The sequence below is a fragment of the Pseudophryne corroboree genome, unplaced genomic scaffold (assembly GCF_028390025.1).
Source record: "Pseudophryne corroboree isolate aPseCor3 unplaced genomic scaffold, aPseCor3.hap2 scaffold_473, whole genome shotgun sequence".
Taxonomy (NCBI): domain Eukaryota; kingdom Metazoa; phylum Chordata; class Amphibia; order Anura; family Myobatrachidae; genus Pseudophryne; species Pseudophryne corroboree.
This window is the reverse complement of record NW_026970085.1, coordinates 138,372-158,613: the sequence shown is the minus strand read 5'-3', so window position 1 is coordinate 158,613 and position 20,242 is coordinate 138,372. Positions and strand designations below refer to the sequence as shown.

At 43.8% G+C, this 20,242-nt stretch overlaps 4 non-coding genes across 4 annotated transcripts; all 4 read left to right on the top strand.

Annotated features, from left to right (window-relative positions):
- Nucleotides 1-13,837: 13,837 nt before the first annotated feature.
- Nucleotides 13,838-14,001, top strand: LOC135028095 (U1 spliceosomal RNA). Its single transcript, XR_010224449.1, has one exon. It is a non-coding gene; the product is annotated as a U1 spliceosomal RNA (small nuclear RNA).
- Nucleotides 14,002-14,153: 152 nt separating this feature from the next.
- LOC135028078 (U1 spliceosomal RNA) lies at nucleotides 14,154-14,316 on the top strand. Its single transcript, XR_010224434.1, has one exon. It is a non-coding gene; the product is annotated as a U1 spliceosomal RNA (small nuclear RNA).
- A 661-nt stretch (nucleotides 14,317-14,977) lies between these two features.
- On the top strand, nucleotides 14,978-15,141 carry LOC135028116 (U1 spliceosomal RNA). Its single transcript, XR_010224469.1, has one exon. It is a non-coding gene; the product is annotated as a U1 spliceosomal RNA (small nuclear RNA).
- Nucleotides 15,142-15,286: 145 nt separating this feature from the next.
- On the top strand, nucleotides 15,287-15,449 carry LOC135028067 (U1 spliceosomal RNA). The gene has a single exon (XR_010224423.1). It is a non-coding gene; the product is annotated as a U1 spliceosomal RNA (small nuclear RNA).
- Nucleotides 15,450-20,242: the final 4,793 nt, after the last annotated feature.

Genomic DNA, 20,242 nt, shown 5'->3' with positions numbered 1-20,242 from the left:
TGTAGTTATTCCAGGGGTTAAAATAATGAAATATAGAAATAATATTAACAAAAATTAAAGGTAAAAATGAATTGATAGAATGATCCCATTAAAAGTAAATAAATAATATGGATGTTAAGCTGAGCGGGTTGGATTCGAACATGGGACTAGCTGCATAGAGTGCATTTGATGTTTCCCCTGCGCCACAAGAACTGCTTTAGTAGTGGCATGGATTTATGTTACCCTAAAAGGTTTTATATAAGTAAATGGGGATCCTTAGTGCTGAGTCTCTGAATTATGTATATGTGATTATAGATATGAGGTATTGATTGAAAGATTATAGGTTAATCTGTATATAGATTATATATTTTCTGTTATTTTTTAAACCACCTTGTTGCTTATTTTATTATTATTTTTAATCACCATGTTGCTTATTTTTATATTATGAAATGCCTTTATATGTGCAATTGCAATTAGAAAGTTGTTCCATATGTGAGTCATTACATGTATGCATCCAATTAGTACATGTATGTATCCAATCAACTAATTAGTAATGCTATTGGTCCGGTGCATTTTAAAAAGAGCCTGCTAGGCTGCTGATGTATCCTCTGACGAAACCGCTCTTGGATAACAGCGGAGAAACGCGTAAGAAAGGTGATTACCGGACACTCTGATTGCTGAGATATAAGCCCGTTCATGAACGAGCTACATCACGGCGGACGTCTGATGTAAAGACAGCGGTGAAGGGGAAAAAGCAATTTGAGACCGAGCAAAAGGAGGTCTCTACCCCACGGCAGGGAGAAATATCCCGACCGCGAGTGCCAATAAGATCCAGCCACGGTTAACGGGGGTCGTAGCATACCGCTGTGTTTCACCAACCATCACAGCGCTCTCCCCCTGTTTTCTTTCATTACTCACGTGAGTTACATATGAACTTTAACTGCAGTAAATAATAAGAATTTACTTACCGATAATTCTATTTCTCATAGTCCGTAGTGGATGCTGGGGACTCCGTAAGGACCATGGGGAATAGCGGCTCCGCAGGAGACTGGGCACATCTAAAGAAAGCTTTAGGACTATGTGGTGTGCACTGGCTCCTCCCCCTATGACCCTCCTCCAAGCCTCAGTTAGGATACTTTGCCCGGACGAGCGTACACAATAAGGAAGGATTTTGAATCCCGGGTAAGACTCATACCAGCCACACCAATCACACCGTACAACCTGTGATCTGAACCCAGTTAACAGCATGATAACAGAGGAGCCTCTGAAAAGATGGCTCCCAACAATAATAACCCGATTTTTGTAACAATAACTATGTACAAGTATTGCAGACAATCCGCACTTGGGATGGGCGCCCAGCATCCACTACGGACTATGAGAAATAGAATTATCGGTAAGTAAATTCTTATTTTCTCTGACGTCCTAAGTGGATGCTGGGGACTCCGTAAGGACCATGGGGATTATACCAAAGCTCCCAAACGGGCGGGAGAGTGCGGATGACTCTGCAGCACCGAATGAGAGAACTCCAGGTCCTCCTCAGCCAGGGTATCAAATTTGTAGAATTTAGCAAAAGTGTTTGCCCCTGACCATGTAGCTGCCCGGCAAAGTTGTAAAGCCGAGACCCCTCGGGCAGCCGCCCAAGATGAGCCCACTTTCCTTGTGGAACGGGCTTTTACAGATTTTAGCTGTGGCAGGCCTGCCACAGAATGTGCAAGCTGAATTGTACTACAAATCCAACGAGCAATAGTCTGCTTAGAAGCAGGAGCACCCAGCTTGTTGGGTGCATACAGGATAAACAGCGAGTCAGATTTCCTGACTCCAGCCGTCCTGGAAACATATTTTCAGGGCCCTGACAACATCCAGCAACTTGGATTCCTCCAAGTCCCTAGTAGCCGCAGGCACCACAATAGGTTGGTTCAGGTGAAAACGCTGGAACCACCTTAGGGAGAAACTGAGGACGAATCCTCAATTCCGCCCTGTCCGAATGGAAAATCAGATAAGGGCTTTTACAGGATAAAGCCGCCAATTCTGACACGCGCCTGGCCCAGGCCAGGGCCAACAGCATGACCACTTTCCATGTGAGATATTTTAACTCCACAGATTTAAGTGGTTCAAACCAATGTGACTTTTGGAACCCAAACTACATTGAGATCCCAAATTGCACTGGAGGCACAAAAGGAGGCTGTATATGCAGTACCCCTTTTACAAACGTCTAAACTTCAGGGACTGAAGCTAGTTCTTTTTTGGAAGAAAATTGACAGGGCCGAAATCTGAACCTTAATGGACCCCAATTTCAGGCCCATAGACACTCCTGTTTGCAGGAAATGTAGGAATCGACCCAGTTGAATTTCCTCCATCGGGCCTTACTGGCCTCGCACTACGCAACATATTTTCGCCAATTGCGGTGATAATGTTTTTGCGGTTACATCCTTCCTGGCTTTAGATCAGGATATGGATGACTTCATCCGGAATGCCTTTTTTCCTTCAGGATCCGGTGTTCAACCGGCATGCCGTCAAACGCAGCCGCGGTAAGTCTTGGAACAGACAGGGTCCTTGCTGGAGCAGGTCCCTTCTTAGAGGTAGAGGCCACGGATCCTCCGTGAGCATCTCTTGAAGTTCCGGTTACCAAGTCCTTCTTGGCCAATCCGGAGCCACGAATATAGTGCTTTCTCCTCTCCATCTTATCAATCTCAGTACCTTGGGTATGAGAGGCAGAGGAGGGAACACATACACTGACTGGTACACCCACGGTGTTACCAGAGCGTCTACAACTATTGCCTGAGGGTCTCTTGACCTGGCGCAATACCTGTCGAGTTTTTTAATCATGTGGACGACTTCTGGGTGAAGTCCCCACTCTCCCGGGTGGAGGTCGTGCTGAGGAAGTCTGCTTCCCAGTTGTCCACTCCCGGAATGAATACTGTTGACAGTGCTATCACATGATTTTCCGCCCAGCGAAGAATCCCTGCAGCTTCTGCCATTGCCCTCCTGCTTCTTGTGCCACCCTGTCTGTTTACGTGGGTGACTGCCATGATGTTGTCCGACTGGATCAACACCGGCTGACCTTGAAGCAGAGGTCTTGCTAAGCTTAGAGCATTGTAAATGGCCCTTAGCTTCAGGATATTTATGTGAAGTGATGTATCCAGGCTTGACCCTAAGCCCTGGATATTCCTTCCCTGTGTGACTGCTCACCAGCCTCGCAGGCTGGCATTCGTGGTCACCAGGACCCAGTCCTGAATGCCGAATCTGCGGCCCTCTAGAAGATGAGCACTCTGCAACCACCACAGGATGGATACCCTTGTCCTTGGTGACAGGGTTATCCGCTGATGCATCTGAAAATGCGACCCGGACCATTTGTCCAGTAGGTTCCACTGGAAAGTTCTTGCGTGGAATCTAACGAATGGGATTGCTTCGTAGGAAGCCACCATTTTTACCCAGAACCCTTGTGCATTGATGCACTGAGACTTGGTTCGGTTTTAGGAGGTTCCTGACTAGCTCGGATAACTCCCTGGCTTTCTCTTCCGGGAGAAACACCTTTTTTCTGGACTGTGTCCAGGAACATCCCTAGGAAACAGAAGACAAGTCGTCGGAACCAGCTGCGATTTTGGAATATTGAGAATCCAATCGTGCTGCCGCAACACTACCTGAGATAGTGCTACACCGACTTCCAACTGTTCCCTGGATCTTACCCTTATCAGGGAATCGTCCAAGTAAGGGATAACTAAAATTCCCTTCCTTCGAAGGGATATCATTTCGGCCATTACCTTGGTAAAGACCCGGGGTGCCGTGGACCATCCCTACGGCAGCGTCTGAACTGATAGTGACAGTTCTGTACCATAACCTGAGGTACCCTTGGTGAGAAGGGTAAATTTTGACATGAAGGTAAGCATCCTTGATGTCCCGAGACATCATGTAGTCCCCTTCTTCCAGGTTCGCAATCACTGCTCTGAGTGACTCAATCTTGAATTTGAACCTCTGTATGTAAGTGTTCAAAGATTTTAGATTTTAGATTTAGAATCGGTCTCACCGAGCCGTCTGGCTTCGGTACCACAATAGTGTGGAATAATACCCCGTTCCCTGTTGCAGGAGGGGTACCTTGATTATCACCTGCTGGGAATACAGCTTGTGAATGGCTTCCAAAACTGCCTCCCTGTCAGAGGGAGACGTCGGTAAAGCCGACTTTTGGAAACGGCGAGGGGGAGACGTCTCGAATTCCAATATGTACCCTTGAGATATTACCTGAAGGATCCAGGGGTCTACTTGCGAGTGAGCCCACTGCGCACTGAAATTCATTGAGAACGGGCCCCCACCGTGCCTGAGCTTGTAAGGCCCTAGCGTCATACTGAGGGCTTGGCAGAGGCGGGAAAGGGTTTCTGTTCCTGGGAACTGGCTAATCTCTTCAGCCTTTTTCCTCTCCCTCTGTCACGAGCAGAAAAGAGGAACCTTTTGTCCGCTTGCCAACAAAGGACTGCGCCTGATAATACGGCGTCTTATTTTGAGAGGCGACCTGGGGTACAAACGTGGATTTCCCAGTTGTTGCCGTGGCCACCAGGTCTAAAATACCGACCCCAAATGTCCCCTTTCAAAGGCAATACTTCCAAATGCCGTTTGGAATCCGCATCACCTGACCATTTTACTGGTAGAATTGGACAACGCACTTATACTTGATGCCAGTCGGCAAATATTCCGCTGTGCATCATGCATATATAGAAATGCATCTTTTAAATGCTCTATAGGCAATAATATACTATCCTTATCTAGGATATCAATATTTCCAGTCAGGGAATCCGACCATGCCAACCCAGCACTGCACCTCCAGGCTGAGGCGATTGCTGGTCGCAGTATAACACCAGTATGTGTGTGAATACATTTTTGGATACCCTCCTGCTTTCTATCAGCAGGATCCTTAAGGGCGGCCATCTCATGAGAGGGTAGAGCCCTTGTTCTTACAAGCGTGTGAGCGCCTTATCCCCCCTAGGGGGTGTTTCCCAACGCACCCTAACCTCTGGCCGGAAAGGGTATACAGCCAATACTTTTTAAGAAATGATCAATTGTTATCGGGGGGAAACCCACGCATCATCACACACCTCATTTTATTTCTCAGATTCAGGAAAACTACAGGTAGTTTTTCCCTCACCGAACATAATACCCCTTTTTGGTGGTACTCGTATTATCAGAAATGTATAAAACATTTTCCATTGTCTCAATCGTGTAACGTGTGGCCCTACTGGAAAGCACGGTTGTCTCTTCACCGTCGACACAGGAGTCAGTATCCGTGTCGGCGTCTGTATCTGCCATCTGAGGTAACGGGCGCTTTAGAGCCCCTGACGGCCTATGAGACGTCTGGACAGGCACAAGCTGAGTAGCCGGCTGTCTCATGTCAACCACTGTTTTTTTTTTTGTTTTTTTATACAGAGCTGACACTGTCATGTAATTTTCAACAGTACATCCACTCAGGTGTCGACCCCCTAGGTGGTGACATCACTGTTACAGACACTCTGCTCCGTCTCCACATCATTTTTCTCCTCATACATGTCGACACAAACGTACCGACACACAGCACACACACAGGGAATGCTCTGATAGAGGACAGGACCCCACTAGCCCTTTGGGGAGACAGAGGGAGAGTATGCCAGCACACACCAGAGCGCTATATATATATATACAGGGATAACCTTATATAAGTGTTTTTCCCCTTATAGCTGCTGTATGTTTTAATACTGCGCCTAATTAGTGCCCCCCTCTCTTTTTTTAACCCTTTCTGTAGTGTAGTGACTGCAGGGAAGAGCCAGGGAGCTTCCGTCCAACTGAGCTGTGAGGGAAAATGGCGCCAGTGTGCTGAGGAGATAGTCTTCGCCCCCTTTTCGGCGGCCTTATCTCCCGTTTTTCTGTATATTCTGGCAGGGGTTAAATGCATCCATATAGCCCAGGAGCTATATGTGATGTATTTTTTGCCATGTAAGGTATTTTTATCATGTTTTATTGCGTCTCAGGGCGCCCCCCCCAGCGCCCTGCACCCTCAGTGACCGGAGTATGAAGTGTGCTGAGAGCAATGGCGCACAGCTGTGCGCTACCTTATTGAAGACAGGAACGTCTTCTGCCGCCGATTTATCCGGACCTCTTCGCTCTTCTGGCTCTGTAAGGGGGCCGGCGGCGAGGCTCCGGGACCCATCCAGGCTGGGCCTGTGATCGTCCCTCTGGAGCTAATGTCCAGTAGCCAAGAAGCCCAATCCACTCTGCACGCAGGTGAGTTCGCTTCTTCTCCCCTTAGTCCCTCGATGCAGTGAGCCTGTTGCCAGCAGGTCTCACTGAAAATAACAAACCTAAACTAAAACTTTCACTAAGAAGCTCAGGAGAGCCCCTAGTGTGCACCCTTCTCGTCGGGCACAGAAATCTAACTGAGGCTTGGAGGAGGGTCATAGGGGGAGGAGCCAGTGCACACCACATAGTCCTAAAGCTTTCTTTAGATGTGCCCAGTCTCCTGCGGAGCCGCTATTCCCCATGGTCCTTACGGAGTCCCCAGCATCCACTTAGGACGTTAGAGAAAAGAGGCGTTGGTTACAACTGTTGCTGTTCATCCACAAGAAGGAATTTAATGTATCAATTACAATTGGAAAGTAACGTGTAACCCTGATTTAGGGTTTAAACAACACTTATACTGAGGTAGTTATAATATGGTGACTAAAATGGAGTATAAGCATATATATTATTCATATAAAAGTTAATGGATGTTGTAATACTGTATGCATGTTGTGAGGTAAATAATACAGTTCACATATATGTAATTGTATGTACATTGATGTAAATGTAGTGGTGAATACAATGAAGGCTTATTTTATGGTTTCACAGTGTATCTAAAGGGTTAATGTCCTTGTGCTCCTAACTGTCAATCACCTAGTGAGGTGATTGCCAGTGGGCGGGGCATCACCTCAGAGTGGGTCATGTGACTACTAGAGAGGAGTGGAGAGGTGCTGTGAGTGTAGCTGAGAGAGAGACTGCATATCCCTTGGTGAGAGGACATAGTTTTTTGCTGCTCCGGCCGTCGCCCGCATTAGAGCAGAGCGGTATACATTGCGGCGGCCGGAGGGGGCTTAGTGTGTGAAGCCAGAACAGGGCTTCCTTACTGTAAAGGTGGTGACAGCAGTATTGAGACTCAGAACTGTTCATAGAACCCAAGATCAGCGCTAGTCAACTCACCCAGCAGTATTGGAAGGGCACATCTGTGACAGGGACACAGAGAGGGTTCCTTCCTACCTATTACCGGCACAGACTCTGACAGCCACAACAAAGAAGCCAGGACCAGCAGCAGAGGCTCCATTCTGTGTGGCTGTAAGTGTAAGGGAGGAGTCGGGGGAGCATCCTGCAGCAGCATCACTAGATGGTAGAAGTGTGAGTGCATAATCCAGCCATTTATATTACCCCTACACTAAGCACAGCAAGCCATAGGTGACTATTGTACATAGTCAATTTCATATTGGGACTAAGTACTCCAGGGCTAGGCCGCAATAATGGCTATTAAGCAGGAGGATAGTAATGGGTCACAGTAGTCAGAGTGACCTATAATTACAGTTCCATGTATGGCTTAATCATAGTGCTAAGGAGAAGGTAGAAAGCACTGGGTATATATATGTAACAGGAGGAGTGGAGTGAAACTTGAACTGTTTAACGCTTCATAAATAGTTTTAAAACTCCCCCATATATCAGCATCACATCAGTCAAAGGAGAGCCAGAGACATTGTCCCGCAGCGCTAAATAGAAAGTAACACCCTAAAGCTGCCACCTAATGTGTGTATTTATGCCCCTGAATTAGCAGAATTAGAGTCAAGGACATTAAAGGTAGCCATACTACAGTGACATTGGATGGATGTTAAAGCCTCTTAGCCACAAAGGATTAGAATATCATCCCGATTCAAGGACTAGCTTGTGGCACTTTAATACAACTGTGTTATATGTATATTCGTGAACCCGTAAGAAGGACTGACACGTAAGAGACTATTAGTTATAAAGTTAAAGGATTTGAGCTCGCTGTGACTATGATAAGAGAAACCATCTCTTGCAGATATATTTAATATAGACTCATCCTAAGAGACAACAATAATTTGAGGCATACAGGAATCGAAAAGCTATATATGCTCTGAAATATAGAAAGCATCAGCTACTTCAAATGGACACAAGGACGCAGCATAACAAAGGTTTATCATACCAGCTTCTTAGGAGTTTAGTTTAATACTGGACAACTACAGTAACATTTTTACTGAGGAAAGGATACAGATTCCTTGGTAATCAACTGTTGATGTTACTATCTATGAGCTAAATAGATACTTTCTGTTATCTGCCAAGGAGGAACTATAAGTAACCTTATAGGAGAAAGTAATCGCTACCATAAGTAGACTGAGCCAAACATCTTTCTCTTTAACTGAAGGGAGAACTGATAGTTGATACTAAAACATAGTGTCAGACATTCTGTATTAACTGCTGTTATTTTTAGGAAGTTTATGGGCCCTTATAGTGCACTATCATATTAAGAGTACCCGGGTCACTCTAACACCTAAGGGTGTCTTGAAAAGAAAAAGGATTTGTTGTATTGCATGCAGGTACTGTGTATAGGCCTAATTGACAGGCTGTTAGCATGGATTAATGACTTAAAGGGGAATGTGTAATTGATGAAATGTTAATGTATACTTAATCCATTTGGTACTGGTCATTAAAGTGTTATACTTTCCATGTGTGTCTGGTCCGTCTGGAAGTTGATCTGAAGATCCTGGAAGAAAGAGACAGGTATATTAGATAATATATCTATGATATAAGGGAATCATCCCCTAAGGATAGAGATCAGGCTTACTCAAGCAAGCCTTAACGGTAGTTAAATACTACACATAGCTTGAGTGGAGGCACAGCTATTAGGTAACCATCCCTTAATAGAATACATAGACAGCTCTCGTTCAAGGTAATGAGGGTAGGGTTACATTTGGAGGCACCGCGTGAGATAGAAGTTACACTCAGGCCCTGTTACACCACAGGTGTCAGCTGCCATTAATTATTATTGATAAAGTCCTCACATCCCTAAAAATAAAATACAAATATGGGAAAGAAGCAAAGGAACAGGGAGAAGGTTGGACATAAAGCCATTGCTGTATCAGTTGGGAGAGTTGAAGCCATTAGAGAATGTAAAAGTATGGACAAACAAGAGTACCGTAAGGGACCAGGCTTAAAGGAAGAGGTGACATGCAAGTTTGTGGGAACTTTTGTAAATAACCTAGGTGTGAAAAATGAAAAAATATTAGATGTCCCTGTAGAGTTGGAGAAGAGAAAGAAAAAAATCAAAGGACAAGAAAGTCAAACTTGATCCCCACCTAAAGGATAGTGAGGGAGGTGTTAGTGACAACCTTGCTCATACTTTGGTCGCTAACATGGATTATGGAATGAAAGGAGATAAGAATGTTCTACCACTGAAAGAGAGAGTTCCAGGGGAAGTGAAGATAGATGTAGGTATACAGAGATTAGAAACTGTGCTAAAGCAAATAGCTGAGGATTATAAGAAACATGGACAATTAGTATTAGCTCTTCCAAAAGATCAACAGAAGGACCTGCTTTCCCGGTTTCCAACTTCCATTGAGGAACCAACAAGAAGAGATAGCCCAGTGGATCTACAGACCCCGATAGAGGTGATAAGACATATAGCACTGGACAGGTCTAAACATCAGTTGTTGGAGGTTCTAGATGAAACCCAATGGAAGCTAAAAGAAGAACAGATGTTTAACACCAAAATTGATGAGAGGAACAAAGAGCTTGAGAGAGAACTTTGGTTTATACAGAGAGAGATGGAAACCATGGCATCTGATGAAAGACAAACCAGAGTGGATCAGGAGCAACAAAAGTTGATAATGTACCAGCAGCAGGAAGACAATATTCATTCTCTGGAATCAAAAATAACTGAGTTGTCTGAATTATTGGAAGTGGGTAAAGAAACTGAAAAGGAGGATCATATTTGTCTGAATGAAATGAAAGAAAGACTGTCTCAGCTAGAATCTGAGAATAAAATACTCAAGGATGCCAACTTCCTAAACAACTGTCCTGAAGACCGTATCCATGAATTTTCTATGCGACCGGATACTAAGGACATAGCATTACAGACTGAGGTAGTGGATGGTATATTGCTGAGACAATCTTCTATGAATAAAGTTGATAGTAAAGGGACACAGTATATGTCTCTTAAAATGACTGGCACAGTAATATGGTTCCATGTGAAGAAAGGCTATGGCTTCATTAAAAGGCATGACACCGGAGAAGACATATTTGTACATTGGACATCCATAACGAAGAATAACCCCCTAAAACTGTTGTACAGTGTAGGAGATGGAGAGAAAGTAGAATTTGAAGTGTTGGAAGGGGAAAAGGGTGTACATGCAGCAAATGTGACTGGCATAGGTGGAGTACCAGTGAAAGGGAGTCGATTTGCTCCAAACCGACGAGGATCATACAGTTATTGTTATCAACCACGAGAAAAAGTGGTTGATGAAGGAAGTGCATATTCAGAACAAAGGCAAGGGAGAGATCCAGCTCCATGTCATCCTTCTACAACCTTACATTACCGACCTCTCTCGAGATTCAATGGTAGAGTAAATCAGTCCCAGGATCAAGAAACGGAAAATTCAGATGCTAAAGACTTGATAACTTTAGAAGCTTCGTCAGAGAAAGAAACTAGTCTCAGTGAAAATCGTAGTGAGGTACATGATAACTTTACCCTAGCACAATCTCTTAAATCTTCCATCCGAAGTCCAGTACTAAAAGAAGTCAATAAATCAGGTGTAGAAGAGCAAGGGAAACCAGCACGATCAGAGAACACTATCCCTGGGAGGCATGAAGGCTATGTAGTTCCATCCCTCCCTATTTGGCCAACAGTTAAAATGGTTGAGATGAGGTGGCTTGCTAATGGATGTGAATGAATATATACTATTTTAGCATAGTGAGTAAGGTAGATGGTGCATTGGCACCTAAAGATGTTAAACAGTGACAATGCACCAGGGGGAGAAATGTAACCCTGATTTAGGGTTTAAACAACACTTATACTGAGGTAGTTATAATATGGTGACTAAAATGGAGTATAAGCATATATATTATTCATATAAAAGTTAATGGATGTTGTAATACTGTATGCATGTTGTGAGGTAAATAATACAGTTCACATATATGTAATTGTATGTACATTGATGTAAATGTAGTGGTGAATACAATGAAGGCTTATTTTATGGTTTCACAGTGTATCTAAAGGGTTAATGTCCTTGTGCTCCTAACTGTCAATCACCTAGTGAGGTGATTGCCAGTGGGCGGGGCATCACCTCAGAGTGGGTCATGTGACTACTAGAGAGGAGTGGAGAGGTGCTGTGAGTGTAGCTGAGATAGAGACTGCATATCCCTTGGTGAGAGGACATAGTTTTTTGCTGCTCCGGCCGTCGCCCGCATTAGAGCTGAGCGGTATACATTGCGGCGGCCGGAGGGGGCTTAGTGTGTGAAGCCAGAACAGGGCTTCCTTACTGTAAAGGTGGTGACAGCAGCATTGAGACTCAGAACTGTTCATAGAACCCAAGATCAGCGCTAGTCAACTCACCCAGCAGTATTGGAAGGGCACATCTGTGACAGGGACACAGAGAGGGTTCCTTCCTACCTATTACCGGCACAGACTCTGACAGCCACAACAAAGAAGCCAGGACCAGCAGCAGAGGCTCCATTCTGTGTGGCTGTAAGTGTAAGGGAGGAGTCGGGGGAGCATCCGGCAGCAGCATCACTAGATGGTAGAAGTGTGAGTGCATAATCCAGCCATTTATATTACCCCTACACTAAGCACAGCAAGCCATAGGTGACTATTGTACATAGTCAATTTCATATTGGGACTAAGTACTCCAGGGCAAGGCCGCAATAATGGCTATTAAGCAGGAGGATAGTAATGGGTCACAGTAGTCAGAGTGACCTATAATTACAGTTCCATGTATGGCTTAATCATAGTGCTAAGGAGAAGGTAGAAAGCACTGGGTATATATATGTAACAGGAGGAGTGGAGTGAAACTTGAACTGTTTAACGCTTCATAAATAGTTTTAAAACTCCCCCATATATCAGCATCACATCAGTCAAAGGAGAGCCAGAGACATTGTTCCGCAGCGCTAAATAGAAAGTAACACCCTAAAGCTGCCACCTAATGTGTGTATTTATGCCCCTGAATTAGCAGAATTAGAGTCAAGGACATTAAAGGTAGCCATACTACAGTGACATTGGATGGATGTTAAAGCCTCTTAGCCACAAAGGATTAGAATATCATCCCGATTCGAAGACTAGCTTGTGGCACTTTAATACAACTGTGTTATATGTATATTCGTGAACCCGTAAGAAGGACTGACACGTAAGAGACTATTAGTTATAAAGTTAAAGGATTTGAGCTCGCTGTGACTATGATAAGAGAAACCATCTCTTGCAGATATATTTAATATAGACTCATCCTAAGAGACAACAATAATTTGAGGCATACAGGAATCGAAAAGCTATATATGCTCTGAAATATAGAAAGCATCAGCTACTTCAAATGGACACAAGGACGCAGCATAACAAAGGTTTATCATACCAGCTTCTTAGGAGTTTAGTTTAATACTGGACAACTACAGTAACATTTTTACTGAGGAAAGGATACAGATTCCTTGGTAATCAACTGTTGATGTTACTATCTATGAGCTAAATAGATACTTTCTGTTATCTGCCAAGGAGGAACTATAAGTAACCTTATAGGAGAAAGTAATCGCTACCATAAGTAGACTGAGCCAAACATCTTTCTCTTTAACTGAAGGGAGAACTGATAGTTGATACTAAAACATAGTGTCAGACATTCTGTATTAACTGCTGTTATTTTTAGGAAGTTTATGGGCCCTTATAGTGCACTATCATATTAAGAGTACCCGGGTCACTCTAACACCTAAGGGTGTCTTGAAAAGAAAAAGGATTTGTTGTATTGCATGCAGGTACTGTGTATAGGCCTAATTGACAGGGGGTTAGCATGGATTAATGACTTAAAGGGGAATGTGTAATTGATGAAATGTTAATGTATACTTAATCCATTTGGTACTGGTCATTAAAGTGTTATACTTTCCATGTGTGTCTGGTCCGTCTGGAAGTTGATCTGAAGATCCTGGAAGAAAGAGACAGGTATATTAGATAATATATCTATGATATAAGGGAATCATCCCCTAAGGATAGAGATCAGGCTTACTCAAGCAAGCCTTAACGGTAGTTAAATACTACACATAGCTTGAGTGGAGGCACAGCTATTAGGTAACCATCCCTTAATAGAATACATAGACAGCTCTCGTTCAAGGTAGGGTTACAAACGATTAAATTACAACAGCTGTATCCAGTAGGATTTTTTGGACCCTTTAATAAACATTCCGTTGTCATCAAGGGCAATATGAAATAGATCCTGATTACATTTAGATATGGATAGTGGTGCCTATATATGTTGACTCCATTGTATTTTATTGAATGTGGGTTTCTTCTGTCTATATATATTTTTTAAAAATAAGGAGCTTGTATATTTTATTTTTTGCGCTCCCTTGATAACAAGTGTGATTATCTTTAAAATTTGGTTTATTATTGGTAGAACAGTACTACCTATGGGAGCAGCATTTTATAATATATGGTGAAAATTAATAGATGTATAAAGATTAAATAAGCAACAAATTGGTGAAATAGATAAGTTTTGATAGGAGCGCTGGGTTCTATATATATATATTGACATTTGGTTATATATATGTATAGACTTTATAAATTCTTGACAGAGATGTGCCTGAGCAGTGGCCCTCCCCAGCCCTATCCCAAATCATACTTATTTTGCATAGGAGATACCATGGTCATGAAGATTGTTCTCCCAGGGTGAGGTTCATTCATTGCATTCTGGGTATGCTGACCCCTGTGATTTCCCCAAATGTGGGAAACTCGACTGCATTATTTGTGGTAGTGGGGGACTGTGTTTGTGCTTTCCTCTGGTCAGCTCTGGTAAAAGTCAGATTTATTTGTCTCAGATCTTCCTCTAGCCTTGTTCTTCTTTCGAGAGTTTCCATGTGCTGCCTCAGTTGGATCTCCTTCACTTGACAGGGGGGTGCCCGAGCAGCGACCCTCCCCAGCTCTAGCCCAACTCCTACTTACCTGCCAGGTGAGATACTATGATCATGAAGGTGCTTCTCCCAGGGCAAGGCTCACCCATTGCACTCTGGGTGTGCTGCTCCTGCGGTTTCCCCAAATGTTGGACACTTGACTGCATAATTTGTGTTTCCCCTGGTCGGCTCTCGTATAATTCAGATCTCTTTGTCTCAGGTCTCTCTCCAGCCTAGTTTGCTGTCTGTTTCCACTTCTCTTTTCTTGAGTTGCTCCCTTCTATGCCCTTGCGCACTATCCTGACTTCTCCCGTCTGCTTACTTTGTGCCTTCCAACGCACAATGCAAACTACAGGTAGTGCTGCAGGGCCCACACCCTTTTACTTGCCTTACAGAGCAGCTCTGGAGCTGTTACAGTGCCCAGCTGCTGCAAGAAATCAGCTTGAATGCTTCAGGGGCTGGGGCATAGCCCCACACCGAAGTAGGGTGGAGGTGTTTAATGCGAACTAGGGGTCATCCAAGCGCCGCAAAAGGCCGCCATGCCCTGCACGCCCCTTTTCTCTTTTCATATGCAGACGAGGGTTGAAGCCAACTTTGACCCACTGCTTGGATGACATCACCATATGCAAATCCATCTGCTGCAGGCCTTCCCCCAGGAATGCTTGCACTAGTTGTTGCATTTGGTTTGTTGTTTGGGGGTGCTTCAGTATTAGGCAGCCTTCTGCCCTCCCATGTTCATCTGAAAATATGTGTTCTCCCTGCAGTTGTTGTCCCCAGATGAGAGTTCCCTTGTGCTGCCTCAGTTGAATCTTCTTTACTTGACAGAGATGTGCCTTAGCAGCGGCCCTCCCCAGCCCTATCCTAAGTCATACTTATTTTGCATAGGAGATACCATGGTTATGAAGATTGTTCTCCCAGGGTGAGGTTCATTCATTGCATTCTGGGTATGCTGACCCCTATGATTTCCCCAAATGTGGGAAACTCGACTGCATTATTTGTGGTAGTGGGGGACTGTGTTTGTTCTTTCCTCTGGTCAGCTCTGGTAAAAGTCAGATTTATTTGTCTCAGATCTTCCTCTAGCCTTGTTCTTCTATCGAGAGTTTCCTTGTGCTGCCTCAGTTGGATCTACTTCACTTGACAGCCCGAGCAGCGACCCTCCCCAGAACTATCCCAAATCCTACTTACCTGCCAGGTGAGATACTATGATCATGAAGGTGCTTCTCCCAGGGCAAGTCTCACCCATTGCACTCTGGGTGTGCTGCTCCTGCGATTTCCCCAAATGTGGGAAACTTGACTGCATAATTTGTGTTTCCCCTGGTCGGCTCTCGTATAATTCAGATCTCTTTGTCTCAGGTCTCTCTCCAGCCTAGTTTGCTGTCTATTTCCACTTCTTTTTTCTTGAGCCGCTCCCTTCTATGCCCTTGTGCACTATCCTGACTTCTCCCGTCTGCTTAATTTGTGCCTTCCAACGCACAATGCGAACTACAGGTAGTGCTGCAGGGCCCACGCCCTTTTACTTGCCTTACAGAGCAGCTCTGGAGCTGTTACAGTGCCTAGCTGCTGCAAGAAATCAGCTTGAATGCTTCAGGGGCTGGGGCATAGCCAACATGAGCCCCACACCGAAGGAGGGTGGATGTGTTTAATGCGAACTAGGGGTCATCCAATCGCCGCAAAAGGCCGCCATGCCCTGCACGCCCCTTTTCTCTTTTCATATGCAGACGAGGGTTGAAGCCAACTTTGACCCACTGCTTGGATGACATCACCATATGCAAATCCATCTGCTGCAGCCTTCCCCCAGGAATGCTTGCACTAGTTGTTGCATTTGGTTTGTTGTTTGGGGGTGCTTCAGTATTAGGCAGCCTTCTGCCCTCCCATGTTCATCTGAAAATAAGTGTTCTCCCTGCAGTTGTTGTCCCCAGATGAGAGTTCCCTTGTGCTGCCTCAGTTGAATCTTCTTTACTTGACAGAGATGTGCCTGAGCAGCGGCCCTCCCCAGCCCTGTTAGGCCATCATCTACACGGCATAGCCCTGAATTTTCCAATGCGCAGCTCTTTGCAAAAGAGAGATATTGGCAAGGAAAAGCTGTCTTGTACCTTTGCATTTTTCTCCCAAACGAAGGACACTAGAACATTTTTTTAAAGCCTCCTGTTAGGCCATCATCTACACGGCATAGCCCTGAATTTTCCAATGCGCAGCTCTTTGCAAAAGAGAGATATTGGCAAGGAAAAGCTGTCTTGTACCTTTGCATTTTTCTCCCAAACGAAGGACACTAGAATGAAAATTTTAAAGCCTCCTGTTAGTGCTTCATCTACACGGTATAGCCCTGAATTTTCCAATGCGTAGCTCTTTGCAAAAGAGAGATATTGGCAAGGAAAAGCTGTCTTATACCTTTGCATTTTTCTCCCAAACGAAGGACACTAGAAAGAAAATTTTAAAGCCTCCAGTTAGGCCATCATCTACACGGCATAGCCCTGAATTTTCCAATGCGCAGCTCTTTGCAAAAGAGAGATATTGGCAAGGAAAAGCTGTCTTGTACCTTTGCATTTTTCTCCCAAACGAAGGACACTAGAAATTTTTTTTAAAGCCTCCTGTTAGGCCATCATCTACACGGCATAGCCCTGAATTTTCCAATGCGCAGCTCTTTGCAAAAGAGAGATATTGGCAAGGAAAAGCTGTCTTGTACCTTTGCATTTTTCTCCCAAACGAAGGACACTAGAATGAAAATTTTAAAGCCTCCTGTTAGTGCTTCATCTACACGGTATAGCCCTGAATTTTCCAATGCGTAGCTCTTTGCAAAAGAGAGATATTGGCAAGGAAAAGCTGTCTTATACCTTTGCATTTTTCTCCCAAACGAAGGACACTAGAAAGAAAATTTTAAAGCCTCCAGTTAGGCCATCATCTACACGGCATAGCCCTGAATTTTCCAATGCGCAGCTCTTTGCAAAAGAGAGATATTGGCAAGGAAAAGCTGTCTTGTACCTTTGCATTTTTCTCCCAAACGAAGGACACTAGAAATTTTTTTTAAAGCCTCCTGTTAGGCCATCATCTACACGGCATAGCCCTGAATTTTCCAATGCGCAGCACTTTGCAAAAGAGAGATATTGGCAAGGAAAAGCTGTCTTGTACCTTTGCATTTTTCTCCCAAACGAAGGACACTAGAAAGAAAATTTTAAAGCCTCCTGTTAGGCCATCATCTACACGGCATAGCCCTGAATTTTCCAATGCGCAGCTCTTTGCAAAAGAGAGATATTGGCAAGGAAAAGCTGTCTTGTACCTTTGCATTTTTCTCCCAAACGAAGGACACTAGAAAGAAAATTTTAAAGCCTCCTGTTAGGCCATCATCTACACGGCATAGCCCTGAATTTTCCAATGCGCAGCTCTTTGCAAAAGAGAGATATTGGCAAGGAAAAACTGTCTTGTACCTTTGCATTTTTCTCCCAAACGAAGGACACTAGAAAGAAAATTTTAAAGCCTCCTGTTAGGCCATCATCTACACGGCATAGCCCTGAATTTTCCAATGCGCAGCTCTTTGCAAAAGAGAGATATTGGCAAGGAAAAGCTGTCATGTACCTTTGCATTTTTCTCCCAAACGAAGGACACTAGAAAGAAAATTTTAAAGCCTCCTGTTAGGACATCATCTACACGGCATTGCCCTGAATTTTCCAATGCGCAGCTCTTTGCAAAAGAGAGATATTGGCAAGGAAAAGCTGTCTTGTACCTTTGCATTTTTCTCCCAAACGAAGGACACTAGAAATTTTTTTTTAAAGCCTCCTGTTAGGCCATCATCTACACGGCATAGCCCTGAATTTTCCAATGCGCAGCTCTTTGCAAAAGAGAGATATTGGCAAGGAAAAGCTGTCTTGTACCTTTGCATTTTTCTCCCAAACGAAGGACACTAGAAAGAAAATTTTAAAGCCTCCTGTTAGGCCATCATCTACACGGCATAGCCCTGAATTTTCCAATGCGCAGCTCTTTGCAAAAGAGAGATATTGGCAAGGAAAAGCTGTCTTGTACCTTTGCATTTTTCTCCCAAACTAAGGACACTAGAAAGAAAATTTTAAAGCCTCCTGTTAGGCCATCATCTACACGGCATAGCCCTGAATTTTCCAATGCGCAGCTTTGTGCAAAAGAGAGATATTGGCAAGGAAAAGCTGTCTTGTACCATTGGATTTTTCTCCCAAACGAAGGACACTAGAAAGAAAATTTTAAAGCCTCCTGTTAGGCCATCATCTACACGGCATAGCCCTGAATTTTCCAATGCGCAGCTCTTTGCAAAAGAGAGATATTGGCAAGGAAAAGCTGTCTTGTACCTTTGCATTTTTCTCCCAAACGAAGGACACTAGAAAGAAAATTTTAAAGCCTCCTGTTAGGCCATCATCTACACGGCATAGCCCTGAATTTTCCAATGCGCAGCTCTTTGCAAAAGAGAGATATTGGCAAGGAAAAGCTGTCTTGTACCTTTGCATTTTTCTCCCAAACGAAGGACACTAGAATGAAAATTTTAAAGCATCCTGTTAGTGCTTCATCTACACGGTATAGCCCTGAATTTTCCAATGCGCAGCTCTTTGCAAAAGAGAGATATTGGCAAGGAAAAGCTGTCTTGTACCTTTGCATTTTTCTCCCAAACGAAGGACACTAGAATGAAAATTTTAAAGCCTCCTGTTAGTGCTTCATCTACACGGTATAGCCCTGAATTTTCCAATGCGTAGCTCTTTGCAAAAGAGAGATATTGGCAAGGAAAAGCTGTCTTATACCTTTGCATTTTTCTCCCAAACGAAGGACACTAGAAAGAAAATTTTAAAGCCTCCAGTTAGGCCATCATCTACACGGCATAGCCCTGAATTTTCCAATGCGCAGCTCTTTGCAAAAGAGAGATATTGGCAAGGAAAAGCTGTCTTGTACCTTTGCATTTTTCTCCCAAACGAAGGACACTAGAAATTTTTTTTAAAGCCTCCTGTTAGGCCATCATCTACACGGCATAGCCCTGAATTTTCCAATGCGCAGCTCTTTGCAAAAGAGAGATATTGGCAAGGAAAAGCTGTCTTGTACCTTTGCATTTTTCTCCCAAACGAAGGACACTAGAAAGAAAATTTTAAAGCCTCCTGTTAGGCCATCATCTACACGGCATAGCCCTGAATTTTCCAATGCGCAGCTCTTTGCAAAAGAGAGATATTGGCAAGGAAAAGCTGTCTTGTACCTTTGCATTTTTCTCCCAAACGAAGGACACTAGAAAGAAAATTTTAAAGCCTCCTGTTAGGCCATCATCTACACGGCATAGCCCTGAATTTTCCAATGCGCAGCTCTTTGCAAAAGAGAGATATTGGCAAGGAAAAACTGTCTTGTACCTTTGCATTTTTCTCCCAAACGAAGGACACTAGAAAGAAAATTTTAAAGCCTCCTGTTAGGCCATCATCTACACGGCATAGCCCTGAATTTTCCAATGCGCAGCTCTTTGCAAAAGAGAGATATTGGCAAGGAAAAGCTGTCATGTACCTTTGCATTTTTCTCCCAAACGAAGGACACTAGAAAGAAAATTTTAAAGCCTCCTGTTAGGACATCATCTACACGGCATTGCCCTGAATTTTCCAATGCGCAGCTCTTTGCAAAAGAGAGATATTGGCAAGGAAAAGCTGTCTTGTACCTTTGCATTTTTCTCCCAAACGAAGGACACTAGAAATTTTTTTTTAAAGCCTCCTGTTAGGCCATCATCTACACGGCATAGCCCTGAATTTTCCAATGCGCAGCTCTTTGCAAAAGAGAGATATTGGCAAGGAAAAGCTGTCTTGTACCTTTGCATTTTTCTCCCAAACGAAGGACACTAGAAAGAAAATTTTAAAGCCTCCTGTTAGGCCATCATCTACACGGCATAGCCCTGAATTTTCCAATGCGCAGCTCTTTGCAAAAGAGAGATATTGGCAAGGAAAAGCTGTCTTGTACCTTTGCATTTTTCTCCCAAACTAAGGACACTAGAAAGAAAATTTTAAAGCCTCCTGTTAGGCCATCATCTACACGGCATAGCCCTGAATTTTCCAATGCGCAGCTTTGTGCAAAAGAGAGATATTGGCAAGGAAAAGCTGTCTTGTACCATTGGATTTTTCTCCCAAACGAAGGACACTAGAAAGAAAATTTTAAA